Source organism: Aquarana catesbeiana, linkage group LG03, assembly GCF_042186555.1.
Source record: "Aquarana catesbeiana isolate 2022-GZ linkage group LG03, ASM4218655v1, whole genome shotgun sequence".
NCBI lineage: Eukaryota > Metazoa > Chordata > Amphibia > Anura > Ranidae > Aquarana > Aquarana catesbeiana.
Window position 1 is genome coordinate 463,925,507 of NC_133326.1, and position 15,942 is coordinate 463,941,448.

Consider the following 15,942-nt stretch of genomic DNA (forward strand, 5'->3'; position numbering starts at 1 on the left):
ACCTGGTGGGCATGTCACAAATCAGGCAGTGTACAGGCAGGTGGAATTCCTGCTGAATTTCAGCCAACTGAGCACTGGCTGTGTATGACCGCCTGAAATGGCTACAGACTCTTCTGGCCTGCTTTAGTACATCTTGCAACCCTGGGTAGGTACTTAGGAAACACCACACCACCAAATTGAGGACATATGCCAGGCATGGCACATGTGTCAACTTTCCCTGTCTAAGGGCAGACAGGAGGTTTGAGCCATTATTGGACACCACCATTCCTGGCTCCAGCTGGCGTGGTGTGAACCACCTCTGGGCTTGTCCTTGCAGAGCTGCAAGAATGTCTGCTCCGGTGTGGTTCCTGTCCCCTAAACACACCAGCTGAAGCACTGCATGGCACCTTTAGCCAGACTCTGGGAAAAGCCCTTTGAACGCTTAGGGTATACCTGATGTTCATAGGACAATTCTGCAGAGGAAGGCATGGAGGTGGCAGAGGAGGGGGTAGAGCTCACAGGTCTGGTATCATCACCACCAGCTGTATGGAGACGTGGGGGCACAACAAGCTGCAGCACTGAGCCCTGTCCTGCATCCTTTCGAGTTGCACGCAGCATTACCTAGTGTGCTGTGAACAAAATATATCATCCCTGCCCATGCTTGCTGGACCACGTGTCAGCAGTAAGGTGGATTTTACGGCTGACTGCCCTGCCCAACGATGCCAGAACATTCCCTTCCACGTGATGGTAGAGAGATGGAATGGCCTTAAGTGAAAAGTAGTATCGACTGGGAACCTGCCAATGTGGTACAGCACATTGTGCAAATTCACGGAAGGGGCAGAATCCACCAGGCTGAAAGGCAGAAGTTGGAGAGCCAACAACTTTGACAAGCTTGCATTCAGGTGCTGGGCATGTGGGTGGCAGGGACTGTTTTTTTTTCTGCTGCAGAAGATGGGGCAGAGAAATTTGCCGGCTACAGTCTACAGTTGGTGGTGTGCTGCTGGTAGATGAGCTGCTAGGACCTTGGACACCCTGTGCTATACCATCATCCCTGTCAGTGGAGGCTGCTGAGAGGTAATGTCTCGGTATCGCAGGGGCAGACTGAAGTGGGTAAGGAGGAGGAGGAGACACAGATTTATGCCCCTTTTGTGTGGCTTTTAGGTGCTCTTGCCAATGGCTGAGTGGTTGGACGTTAAATGTCTTGTTAGGCATGTGGTACCCAAATGGTTGGTGTTTTTGCCACGTTTGATGTGCCTGTGACATAGTTTGCAGATAGCAACAGTGCAATCTGCTGCAGATGTGCTGAAAAAGGCCCAGACAGCTGAGCTGTGGGGAGTGGGCCGGGAGATAACAGCTGCAGAATGTGATGGAATAGGGTGGCTGCTCTCTAATCTTTCTTGATGCTGACCTCCTTGGGGTTGTGCCGTCTCACCTTCAGTTTCCTCCTCTGCTCTTTCTGGCACCCAAGTCACATCAATGACCTCATCATCATCATCATCTCCATCTCCTCCATCTTCATCATCATTACCACTGGAGACAACTTGCCAATACGCTGCGGCTTGGGGAATATGAATGCCAATTTGTCTACCAGTGTTCCTCCCTGCATCTGAATCCAGTAATGGCTGGGCATCATCAAGGCGCAAGTGGCTTACGCTGTGGTCAAATAACTCAGCTGACTCCTCAATGGCTGATGTTAGGGCTATGGCAGGAATAGATGTGGACAAGAAGGCAGGTTTATCCACTCTGGCAACTGCAGGGGACTGCACACTGTGGTGGAGATTTGAGCCCTGAAGGTGATGGACTTTATTATTAATGTGACTTACAGTGATCTTTCATTGACTCTATAGTTTCAGAACATGTTTAGAATCAACAGAAACATCTTACCCTGCTGTGGAAAGTTATCTGGAGTAGCTATCTGACCATTTGGTAGCACAATAATGTCACTTCAAAGGAGGTGGGAGGTGGGAAGGGAACAGGAATAACCTGGTCATGAAATAGTAACTGGTGTCCTAGCTTAAGTGAGCCCCCCCCATCTGGCTTATGTGAGGGAATAGGACTCTTCAACCCCCCACCCTTAAAGGAATGTGGCAATGCCTTAGCATATGGAAGGGGGGGAGTGAGGAGGGGTGGGGTTTTACAGGTGTGTATATACCAGAATACAGACCCCTGGTTCAGTCTATTTGGTTTGTGAGCTAAGAAGCATGGGGATTTAAGTTCTCTGTAAATGTACCTCTTACACTTTTCTTAGTGTGTGACTTCATCTTTTCTGTAACCTTTCCTATCCTACAATTTGTCCTGATGTACAAATAGCACTTGAATAGAGGGGGGGGGGCCGAGAGGCTAACCTAGGTGATTTTAATAGTGCCACATCCAATAAATAAGATACAAATGGAAAGAGGTTCCCCTAGGTGGACTTTAGAGGCATTTAAAATAAATGTAATGAAAAAGTATAACAGAGTATGTAGAAATATAATAAACACATTTTATTTAAAGACAAAATGTTAAAAATATTAACGAAACATTGGCATATCTAAACAGTTTGTTACCATAAGGTAAATGTATGAAAGAACTCTTCTCACACCCAACACGTTTCGGGATATAAAGTTTAGTCCTTCTTCAGGGGTGCAAAAAAGAGGAGAGAAGATAAGTTCATATAGTATTGAGTGGTGGGACAGTTGTTATAATGTTTCATTGAGTTGTATTAAAAAACCTGGAGTCAAAATAGCATTGGATAATAATACTGTTGGGATTGCTGTTCCTTCGGCACCGAGGGCATAAAAGTAGTCTGTAGGTGTATACCGAATAATATTGACCTCATTAGGAGGAGATTTCCCCCGCGTTCTGCGGCAGCAAGGCGGCCGGAGTGAAATACTGAGGCAAATGGAGTCCCTGGGAGTAGGAGAAAAGTATATCATAAATCCAGAGTAAGTATACTGGATATGTGGGTTGGGTATTTAAGTAATTCAAAGAGTGCATAAACACCTGCTAATAGTCATGCGTTAATATATATGCTGATATAGAAAAGAAGGAAGAGAGGGATAAAACTCTTGACTGAAAATAGAAAATAGACCTAAATGTATACTATAATATTATCACAGATGGTCTATTAAAGAAAACATTTTTTAATTAATTTTAGATATAGTTCTATGAGAATAAAGGATGTGTTCAAGAGATAAGATGACTGTCAGGGTATTGGTAAAAGTATAAAATAGTATAAGTTAAAGGGGTTTTATTTTCTAAATAGGTAACTTTAAGCTAGTGCATTGTTGGTTCACTTACCTTTTCCTTTGAGTTCCCTTCTAAATGTTTTTTTTCTTTGTCTGAATTTCTCACTTCCTGTAAGCTTGCCCCCATCATCCGAACCATTCTGGTTGGGGGTTAGTCAGCGTGCTCGCCCCCTCCCTTGGGACTACATCCTCACGGGGAACATTCACAGCATCTCCCCGCAGGGATGTAGTTCAACAACGTCTCCCCGCAGGGATGTAGTCCCAAGGGAGGGGGCGAGCATGCTGACTAACCCCCAGCCAGAACGGCTTGGATGATGGGGGCAAGCTTACAGGAAGTGAGAAATTCAGACAAAGAAAAAAAAAACATTTAGAAGGGAAATCGAAGGAAAAGGTAAGTGAACCAACAATGCACTAGCCTAAAGGAACCTATTTAGAAAATAAAAAACAAACCTTTACAACCCCTTTAAATTATTTTGTAAATATAAAGATGCCAATACAAAAAATAATAATAATGCTTAAAGACTCAGCTAACCGGTATGGGTCAGCGAGTGCTGTAATGAGGAGTAGTGGATAACAGAACCTGTGTATGGAAAATACCTGGTCACCCTATATTGTAGTGTGGAAATATCATATGGAGCAGGGGTTTTAAAATATAAACGAATATAGTAGACTTTCCTTTATAAAGAAGGGATTTTAGTCTTTTTAAAAAGTACATTTGGATAAGGGGCTGACCCATAATTGCATAGGTAAAGTATTAAGGCATTTAAATAGCAGGTTAGTATGATAAAACATTACCTTGTCCAAGAGGGGTTTAGACAGACCAGCCACACATCACAGCATCCAGCTATTCAATGCTAGATCTAGGAGTGGGTAGGTCCGGTTTTTAAAGGTAGGGAACTCAACTCAGCTGGCGCAATAAATTGCACTCAGCTGAGATTGTAGTTCGTTGCCAGGGAGACCTTGATGCTGCCCCTTGAGCCAAATGTGCGTGGTGCGGCCCCTATCGCGCATGTGCGGACGTCAGCATGTTGGAGCAGCGTCGCGAACACCCGGCCCACCGACACAATATGCCTCACCGGCGGACTGCGCAAGATGGAGGCTGTGGGCGGTGATGGTAAACGCCCAGATAGCCTCCAAAGGCGCCGCCCAGATTGGGGACCTGGGCAGCTTACCATGCCGGGCAATCACTCCGGTCGGCTGCAGCACGGGGAAGGCTAAGGGGGACAGAGGGGGTAGTAAGGAAAGTGTTTAGGTAGATGAAACGATAAATAGTCCAACCGAATTAGCATATAAAGGTGAAAATGAGTTTGCTAACAGATGCCCAACTAGAGGTTAATAAAAGAACAGCAAAGCCAATCAGTACTCAGTAACACAAAACATGAGATGATACATTTTGTAAACCTAGGCTTAAACCAGAATACAACAGTGTACAGCATAGTAGACATGGGAAATGAACAGTAGAACACAAAGGATTGTATTGTTCTCTCTATATTTCAAACCATAGCCATATATATATCTTTCCATAGTTAAATATATTTGTCGCTCATTAACATTACCTGTATTTTAAGTATTTTTTTTGTATCTCACCACATTCTTTGGCATTAAATAGTTGAATTACAATGTGTGTCCGCATATGCATGTCTGCACATGCATAAAAAAAAAAAAAAAAAAAAAATGGTGAAAATATAAAAGCTTTACATGTTTAGAAATATAGTAGAGAATAGATGCAAAAAAAAAAGACACTGAGTAATGATATTACTGTATATGTTTTTGAATACATTACATTGAAGAGGGGAAGATGCTTGGCGGAAAGATGGAAAAAGTAGTATGGCTGGTGCAATATGATATAGCGAATGTAGAAAAAATGGTTAAAGCTTATTTATCCATTCCGCCAGAGCAAAAACCTTCAAAAAATGGTTTGAAGCATATGGCTTCGTTTAAGCCTGGAGGCAGGGTGGCCTTCAAAGAGTAGATCCATCTCAGCTCCCTTTGGAGGAGGACCTTATTCCAGTCCCCCCCTTAGGGCTGGGATGTATCCGATCAAGAATCAAGAATTTAACTTTAGGAAAAATTCCGCCATGTACTAGGGATACATGGCGTCCTAGAGGGAGGTCAGGGTCACAGGTTTGCATACTAAGTATGTGCCTGGAGGCTCTTCTCCAAAATTCTAGTTTAGTCTTTCCAATGTAGAAGCAATTGCAACTACATTGTAGCATATACACCACCCCTGGGGTTCTGCAGTCGGCAAAATGTCTAGGGTAAAATGTTTTACCGTTGGGAAGAGTAGGGTTTCTCTGCGTAAGCATGTATTTGCAGTAATGGCAAGAGCCACACATAAAAGGTACCTTTATATTTACAGTGTGTTCTGGTTGTTTCGCTTCTAAACTCACTATTGACAATTCTATCACTGATAGAGGTGGATCTTATGAACGTGAAGAGGAGGTTTATCTGGAACAAATTGGCCCAAAGATGGATCTAGGGTCAACATGTGCCAGTACCTCTCAATGATTTTTTTGACTTGGTATTGTTGCTGGTTGAATTTAGTAATAATCCGTAGTTGGTTTGTCGGCTTGCGTTTGGTAGCATGGAATAAAGTATTTCTAGGTTTCATTAATACTTGTTTAAAGGATCTTTTCAGGGAGGCATGTGAGAAGCCTCTTGCGAGGAGTCTATTGCGTAAATTGCCTGCTTCTTTTAAGGTGTCCTCGTCAGTGTAGTTACGTTTAATCCCTAGATATTGGGAGTATGGAATAGAGTTAATCAGGGGTTGAGGGTGGAAGCTTGTAGCATGCAGTATTGTGTTTCCTGCAGTACTCTTTCTATATAGCTTGCTACATAAGTTTCCATGTTCACCCTTATAGATTTCTATGTCCAAAAATGTTATCTGGTTCTTGTCAATAGTTTTTGTTCATTCTTGAAAACCACTACTCGAGCACGTCGCAAGGGCCGTCCCAGATGACAAGAATGTCGTTAATATAACGATACCACCACATGATATGGTTGGAATATAGGGTCAAATTGCCGTCAGCCAAGAACATTTTCTCCCACTCCCCCAGGTACAGGTTGGCATACGATGGGGCACAGCATGTCCCCATCGCAAACCCCTGCACCTGGAGGTAGTGGGAGCCATTAAAGGTGAAAACATGTGTCAGGACATACTCGAGCAGTTCAAGAATGAATTTGTTATACACAGGGTCAGTGGCAATATTTTGTTGTAGGATATGTCTAATAGCTGCTAGGCCTCTCCCGTATGGAATCGAACTATACAGAGTTTCTACATCTATTGTTACCAATAGAGCTTGGTCCGAGACATTGAGTTCATCAAGAATTTGCAGAAGGTGGACTGTGTCTCTCACATAAGATGTCAACCAAGTTACATAGGGTCTTAAAAATTCCTCCACTAGTTTGCTGGCATTATCACTAATTGAGCCAATTCCTGAGATAATAGGCCTTCCTGGTGGATTTGTGGGGTTTTTGTGAATTTTAGGGAGTATGTAGAACATAGGGACCTTAGGGAAGTCATTTCTGATAAAGTTCCATGTTTGTTTTCTAATAGTGTTGTTTGAATAGGCGGAATCTACTAATGAAATGACTTCCCTAAGGTCCCTACATTCTACATACTCCCTAAAATTCACAAAAACCCCACAAATCCGCCAGGAAGGCCTATTATCTCAGGAACTGGCTCAATTAGTGATAATGCCAGCAAACTAGTGGACATAAAGTTTTCACCTTTAATGGCTCCCACTACCTCCAAGTGCAGGGGGTTGCGATGGGGACATGCTGTGCCCCATCGTATGCCAACCTGTACCTGATGGAGTGGGAGAAAATGTTCTTGGCCGACGGCAATTTGACCCTATATACCAACCATATCATGGGGTAGTATCGTTATATCGATGACATTCTTGTCATCTGGGACAGCCCCTGTGACGTGCTCGAGCAGTGCCTTTCAAGAATGAACAAAAACCATTTTAATCTGAATTTTACAATGTCCTTTGACAAGAACCAGATAACATTCTTGGATATAGAAATCTATAAGGGTGAACAGAGAAACTTATGTAGCAAGCTATATAGAAATAGTACTGCAGGAAACACAATACTGCATGCTACAAGCTTCCACCCTCAACCCCTGATTAACTATTCCATACTCCCAATATCTAAGGATTAAACGTAACTGCACTGACGAGGACACCTTCATAAAAGAAGCAGGCAATTTACGTGATAAACTCCTCGCAAGAGGCTACTCACATGCCTCCCTGAAAAGATCCTTTAAACAAGTATTAATGAAACCTAGAAATACTTTATTCCATGCTACCAAATGCAAGGAGACAAACCAACTACAGATTATTACTAAATTCAACCAGCAACAATACCAAGTCAAAAAAATCATTGAGAGGTACTGGCACATGTTGACCCTAGATCCATCTTTGGGCCAATTTGTTCCAGATAAACCTCTCTTCACGTTCATAAGAGCCACCTCTATCAGTGATAGAATGGTCAATAGTGAATTTAGAAGCGAAACAACCAAAACACACTGTAAATATAAAGGTACCTTTATGTGTGGCCCTTGCCATTATTGCAAATATATGCTTACGCAGAGAAACCCTACTCTTCCCAATGGTAAAACATTTTACCCTAGACATTTTGCCAACTGCAGAACCCCAGGGGTGGTGTATATGCTACAATGTAGTTGCAATTGCTTCTACATTGGAAAGACTAAACTAGAATTTTGGAGAAGAGCTACAGGCACATACTTAGTATGCAAACCTGTGACCCTGACCTCCCTCTAGGACGCCATGTATCCCTAGTACATGGCGGAATTTTTCCTAAAGTTAAATTCTTGATTCTCGATCGGATACATCCCAGGCCTGGGGGGGGGACTGGAATAAGGTCCTCCTCCAAAGGGAGCCGAGATGGATCTACTCTTTGAAGGCCACCCTGCCTCCAGGCTTAAACGAAGCCATATGCTTCAAACCATTTCTTGAAGGTTTTTGCTCTGGCGGAATGGAAAAATAAGCTTTAACCATTTTTGCTACATTCGCTATATCATATTGCACCAGCCATACTACTTTTTCCATCTTTCCGTGAAGCATCTTCCCCTCTTCAATACCATGTATTCAAAAACATATACAGTAATATCATGACTCAGTGTCCTTTTTTTGCATCGATTCTCTACTATATTTCTAAACATGTAAAGCTTTTATATTTTCACCATGGTTTTTTTTTTTTTATGCGGACACATTGTAATTCAACTATTTAATGCCAAAGAATGTGATGAAATACAGAAAAAATACTTAAAATACATATGTTAATTTAATCAGGTAATGTTAATGAGCGACAAATATATTTAACTATGGAAAGATATATATGGCTATGGTTTGAAATAGAGAGAACAATACAATCCTTTGTGTTCTACTGTTCATTTCCCATGTCTACTATGCTGTACACTGTTGTATTCTGGTTTAAGCCCAGGTTTACAAAATGTATCATCACATGTTGTGTTACTGAGTACTGATTGGCTTTGCTGTTCTTTTATTAACCTCTAGTTGGGCATCTGTTAGCAAACTCATTTTCACCTTTATATGCTAATTCGGTTGGACTATTTATCGTTCCATCTACCTAAACACTTTTCTTACTACCCCCTCTGTCCCCCTTAGCCTTCCCCGTGCTGAAGCCGACCGGAGTGATTGCCCGCCACGGTAAGCCACCCAAGTCCCCAATCTGGGCGGCGCCTTTGGAGGCTATCTGGGCATTTACCATCACCGCTCACAGCCTCCATCTTGCCACTCCGGTGGACATGCGCAGTCAGCCGGTGAGGCATATCGTGTTGGTGGGCCGGGAGTGCGCGACGCCGCTCCAATGTGCTGACGTTCGCACATGTGCGGTAGGGGCCGCGGCATGCACATTTGGCTCAGGGGGCAGCATCAAGGTCTCCATGGCAACGAACTACAATCTCAGCTGAGTGCAATTTATTGCACCAGCTGAGTTGAGTTCCCTACCTTTAAAAACTGGACCTACCCACTCCCAGATCTAGCATTGAATAGCTGGATGCTGTGATGTGTGGCTGGTCTGTCTAAACCCCTCTTGGACAAGGTAATGTTTTATCATACTAACCTGCTATTTAAATACCTTAATACTTTACCTATGCAATTATGGATCAGCCCCTTATCCAAATGTACTTTTTTAAAAGACTAAAATCCCTTCTTGTTCAAAGGAAAGTCTACTATATTCATTTATAATCTTAAAACCCCTGCTCCATATGATATTTCCACACCACAATATAGGGTGACCAGGTATTTTCCATACACAGGTTCTGTTATCCACTACTCCTCATTACATCACTCGCTGACCCATACCGGTTAGCTGAGTCTTTAAGCATTATTATTATTTTTTGTATTGGCATCTTTATATTTATAAAATAATTTAATTTATACAATTTTATACTTTTACCAATACCCTGACAGTCATTTTATCTCTTGAACACATCCTTTATTCTCATAGAACTATATCTAAAATTTATTTAAAAAGTCTTCTTTAATAGACCATCTGTGATAATATTATAGTATACATTTAGGTCTATTTTCTATTTTCAGTCACCAGTTTCATCCCTCTCTTCCTTCTTTGCTATATCAGCATATATATTAACTCATGACTATTAGCAGGTGTTTATGCACTCTTTGAATTACTTAAATACCCAACCCACATATCCAGTATACTTACTCTGGATTTATGATATACTTTTCTCCTACTCCCAGGGACTCCATTTGCCTCAGTATATCACTTCGGCCGCCTTGCTGCCGCGGAACATGGGGGGAACCTCCTCTTAATGAGGTCAATATTATTCGGTATACACCTACAGACTTCTTTTATGCCCTCGGTGCCGAAGGAACAGCAATCCCAACAGTATTATTATCCAATGCTATTTTGACTCCAGGTTTTTTAATACAACTCAATGAAACATTATAACAACAACTGTCCCACCACTCAATACTATATGAACTTCTCTTCTCTCCTCTTTTTTGCACCCCTGAAGGACTAAACTTTATATCCAGAAATGCGTTGGGTGTGAGAAGAGTTCTTTCATACATTTACCTTATGGTGATAGCAACAAACTGTTTAGATATGCCAATGTTTCGTTAATATTTTTAACATTTTGTCTTTAAATAAAATTTGTTTATTATTATATTTCTACATACTCTGTTATACTTTTTCATTACATTTATTTTAAATGCCTCTAATGTCCACCTAGGGGAACCTCTCTCCATTTGTATTTAATAGCACTTGAATGTCCTTTATAACAATATTACAAGTTTCTTTTCTGTACAATAGTAAGTTTGAATAAATTAGATTGTTATCCATTTCGCACAGTTATTACTCGTTCTTAATGCCATTGGTTATAGCTGCAACCGCATGGGTCGGTTCTTATATAGACAAGGTTGTATTCACTTATTTGATGTATCAATAAGCGTGTAAGTGAGGTAGGTATAAAGATCTCCACATCAGATGGTGCCCGGGTGTGAGGAAGTTTAACGTGTGGGTGAATGTTATTTCGTGTATAGAAGACAGAACTGGTCTATACAGTCCTAACTCCAGAAACGCTAAGCATTTTGGTTTTTTATGTCTGTTTTCACCTGTCTCTGAATACCCAGACTAGCAAACTTCTCAGAACTTTTTTTTTTTTTTTTTTTTCACCTTTTGTCTATGTGAATATTTTGATGAGACTGATTTTGAATACTGTGTATATATAAAATAAAATTGTAAGTGCGAATGATAAGGGCTCTGTTTGGGATCTTGGAACCAGTGGAAAATTATATGTGCCTCTCTGTCAAAAAGCAATTTCAGTTGACCCGTTGAATGAGATTAGGCCAATCATTGTGATTGAAACGCACCGGTGGGCATAGAGCTACGTTTCCACTGATGCAACTCTAAGGTCGCACGATTGAGTGTGACTGAGATGCAACTTTAATGCGACTGTGGTGTGGCTTTGAATGCGACTTTCATCCAGAGTCGCATCAGAGTGGTGCAGGTACCTTTTCAGAGTCGCTGCAGCTTTGAGTTGCATAGATTGGAACGGGTGCTATTGAAATCAATGGGCTGCGACTTGTAATGCGACTTTGTGTCCAAAGTCACATGACAAATTGCATCAGTGGGAACGGAGACTAAATCACACCGAGTGATCTTGGGTATGAATCTTTCTTCTTTGCAATTACTAACTGGGGATTGTAAGCTTTGTAAGTAGACCTGGGAGCATTGGCTATACTGTAACAGATATAAATCATATTACAAATAAGTGTGCCTCAGTTGACTGCCTTCTATACTCCAAGCATGCATATACTTTCGTGATTATCCAAGTTTGCTCTAATCATTCTTGAGATAACAAAAGTAATAGCCCTACTTTAAGCCATTTTTAGAATATTTCAGAAAAGTCCACGGGGAGATTGAACTAAAGAGTTCAGGAAAATCTCCAGGCTGACTTGAAGGACTATCATCATGAACAGGGAAAATATTGTTCTGACAAGTGGTGAAAAGCAGCATCGGTGACAGGAGCGATACCTGTCAACCCACTGACGGTCCGGAGAGTAGCTACCTCTGGAGGAGAAACCTATAAAAGGTTGGGAAATCAGGTCAGGGTTCAAGCGTCCTTAAGGATGGGTAATAGAATCGCTTCAAAGAGGGGGTAAACCCTATGAAATGACCCCAAGGGAAGAGATGATAGATAAATATGGGCCCTGGGTGGTAAAATGTATGCGTGAGTGGGATAGGTGGACGAAAACAAGTTTTTCTAAGAAAGGTACATTTAAACTTAAAGTATGGGAAGATCTGTATCGTGCTCACCACAAAAAGATGACACGGCCATATGAAAAAGATACTTTATTTATATGGATGCTGGAGTCAGTGAATAAAACAGAGGAAATGAATGTTATTACTATGGGATTTAAAGAGAAATCATTCCAAACAATGCTTGAACGTAGGGACAAGCAGAAACCATCACAACCCCCAACAAGTGGTGACAGTGATTTTCAGGCAGACAAGGAGCAGTTGTCAGGACTTGGGCCTTATGCAGTTGCCCAGCCCTTGTCTGCAGAGTGCTCATGGGCTGACATGAATTGTCACCTTTCAGTGGTGGACAAAAAGGGAGAGCCACAACACAAGTCTGATACCCCAGTAAAATGTGGATAACAGGGGGATTGTGAGGTACAGGAAGAGGAAGGCAGAGTAGCAGGACATGGAGAAGAAATGGCCATGCTGGCATTAAGGGAGGAGGGTCTTCAGGCAGAAGGGATGCTTTCTGTCCCGCTGACAGGAGAGGATTTGAAATTAAATTTCACTGAAAGAAGCTGTAGTAAGCGCACGGGAAAAATGCCGCTAATCTTTACGGCCAGGTGGTTAGCGAAACAGTATGAACATTTGAAAGTGCAAAACACATCCCTAAAAGAAGCGCTAGAAATGACCAAAGGTAACATCCGTACTTTAGAAGTTTCTAGGTTAAATTCTGAGGCTATCCATCAGTAATTAGTACTAGAAGACCAAAGATTACAGGAAGACATTCATTGGTTGGGAGAAAGACTGGAGGATGCAGAAAGAAAAGTGAACCCATTATCTGTCAGCTGCCAGGAGCCATTGGCTCAGTTTTCTGATAGAGAAGATAACAGGGTAACTGATTTGGGTAGGTCTGAATTTAGAGGGACGTCCTCCACACCTAAGGTATGTATCAACAAGAATAAATCCCAGGAAGGTAAGAGCTCTTTAAAAATTGCCCCTATATTTTTAATCCGCAGGTAAAAACTACTAATCCAGAAAAGGCCATCCCACTTTCTCAGTCATCTAAAACAAAGCCTTTTGTCAAGGAGATGTTGTACCACTTTAGATAAGATAAAATGTCACTTATGTGATTTATTTGGCCACATCACGAGATTCTGTCCGTCCAGTTCCAGTCAAAAAGTCAGTAAACATACTGTAATCCATATAGGACCACAAGACATGATTATGAAGTGTACTCAGTGCGCTTTGCAAAGGGGCCTAGGTGTAAGAAGTATGAACCACCTAGGTCATGGGTCCCATTCCAAAATCCTGAGAATGCATCCATACAGGCGGAGAAGGGACTAATGAAATGGGATGGATCTCTGAAAGAATATCAACCTTACCAAACAGATGTTATGGATTTAAGAAGTACAGGTTATTATAGAAAACATGCTGATATGTGTGATGTCTAGAGCTCATCTTTGACCTAGCTAATTGTGTGAGTGCGTGTGGAATATGCAATATATGTCGTGTTGTGTGAGCTGCTGACAGCCCACCCAAATGACCCCCCTTCTTTCTCACCAGGTCTGTGAAAATGTAAAGAGAACTGTATTGACACGCAAATGACCTGAGCCAAGATAATTATCCGTACTAGTGAATTGAAAGATACATTTACTAAAATGAGTTTGTTTTCCAGAGAAACAGTACTGGAGAGGTTCTTTGTGGTGAGGTATTATGATCTGTTGATAAATGGTACCATGGTGAATACATTTTTTTTTAGGGAATTATTGGTATACCATAAAACAAAAATCCACATGGTATTAATATGTATTAAGTAATACATATTAATGGTAAGTAACAATTTTTGGTATTTTAAGACAAAAAAAGTGCAATGTTTATGTAATATAATGTAATGTATATTTGTGTTTCATATGCTATTGTCTTGTTACAGGTATATAACCATTGGTTTATTTTGTTTCTAGGTGAAAAAAAAGGAATGTTTATTACTAAAGTTTTTGGTGTTTTATTCCTCAGATTCAATACTTGGGTTTCATGGCTTTAAAGGAAACATCGGATGGGTCGTGTACCTGCTACTGTTCAGTGATCCCGGCGCCTCACTGCAGCAGTTCCTCGAGCTGGATATACATCATGCAATTTTTGTTTTACAATTTCCTTTAGATTTACCTGCAGACGTGTAGTACGAGGGCCTGCCGGATTGCATACAAGTTGAGAGTGTATAGGTCTGGCCTTGTATTGTAGAGTTTTGGGTAAGTCTGGAAAAGAGTTGTGCAGGAAAAGTTTAAGGGGTGTTCCTAGCTCTTGCCTGTTCCAAGGGCCCTCACTTCTGATATATGTGTGGGGATGCCGTATTCCCCTCAGTTAATACCTATAGGTGTCCTTCCTGTCCTAGACTCCTTGTGTACATTTACTAGTTGTCTGTGTCCTGCATGCCAGGAAGACCAGTGCCCCATTGTTGCACTATGCCCCTGTCATTCATGTGAGTCCTGTCTGAATAGTGTAGACAGTTTATTTTGTATAGGTGAAGGATAACATGGTCTGATTACCGAATTGATAAAGGAGGGAGAAGGTGTGCAGCCTCTATAAAGAATTGAGTGTACCTGTTGGCAGGTGGTTTTCGATCTGGGTATTCAGACTATCTCCCATACTTAGGATAAAGAGAGGCTTAATGGAGACTGCCATTGGAGCTGGAGGTGGGGCACTGGGTACCTTAAAACATTATGGAACTGGAGATACTCAAGACCACATTGGGAGGTCTTGTGCTATATATCAGGGAAACGGTTAGGAAAACCAACTTGCTCTGTCCAGCATCACTTTGTAAGGACAGGCAGGTGTGGGTAGTATCCAGGTTGCCTACGAGTCATAATAGATTGGTGGATGACTCAGTTCCAGGATCATCAAGATCTAACTTGCACTGTTCTCATCCCTAATGGCAGGGATGGAACATTGTGCAGATATCACGGTCAATCTGGAGTCCATCTTGTTCTGATGGTTTGAGTCTGGACAGCCTCAGATGACTGGTACTGATGAGTGCTGGAGAAAGGAAGGTGTTGTGCTATGGGAAAAGGCAACAATGCTGGCACAGGAGGGGGTCATGTCTAATGGATGCCGGAGTAGTGTCCCAACTGGTCCTAAACAAAGTTAAAAATACTTGAGACAAGGGTATTGGTGCTGGTATCGAACGTCCAGTGCTGCCCTATATTCTGCACACAAGTTGAACTGTACTCAGCATGGTACACTACCTCAGGGAGTCTACTGCACATCTTCCCCTGTCCTTGGAATAGATATAGCAGGGACACAAGGGCGGACCCCTATTACCCCAGAGAAAGGTTTTAAGCAAACCTGACATCCCCTTACACCTACTGAAACTTCAGTTGGGATTTGGGGAGGAGTTAAAAGTTGGGTAGTTGAGTAGTTTGGGCAACAGGTAGATAGGGCCAACAGTTTGTGCAGGGCGTGAATAGAAGGGCCCTGTTTATGATCTAAGGGGAGGAGGGTGGTACAAAAATAATAGCGGCTGGGAATATGGAGCTGGCTGAGGTAACATTTTAGGTGAAGTTTTTTTTAGGGATCACTTAAGTATGAAAAGGGCCACACATATTGGGGTGGGGAGTTACAGAGGTTCTGGAGCAGTCCTGAGGTTAAGCATGGGAGGAGGTAACAAGGGAGCTGAAAATCAGGATGTCTTAGGAGGAGTGAAGTGGACAATTTGGGTGATCTCAAGGTCAATCCAAATGTCTCAAACTAAGGTTTCTTAATGGGAAAAGTTCATTCAGGTACAGTCTTAGGGCCACAGCTTTAGTAAACTCCACCCTGTTGCTGTCCTAATGTGGGTAGCTATTAAGAGACCGATGTAGAGTATTGTGCGCATTTAAAAGAGGACCCTAGAACTATATTTTTCTTTTTGTTGTTTTGGGAAAAAGCCTCTAAAAAAATAGAGCAATAAAGTACAGTCGGGTTTGACTAAATTCTAAAGTTT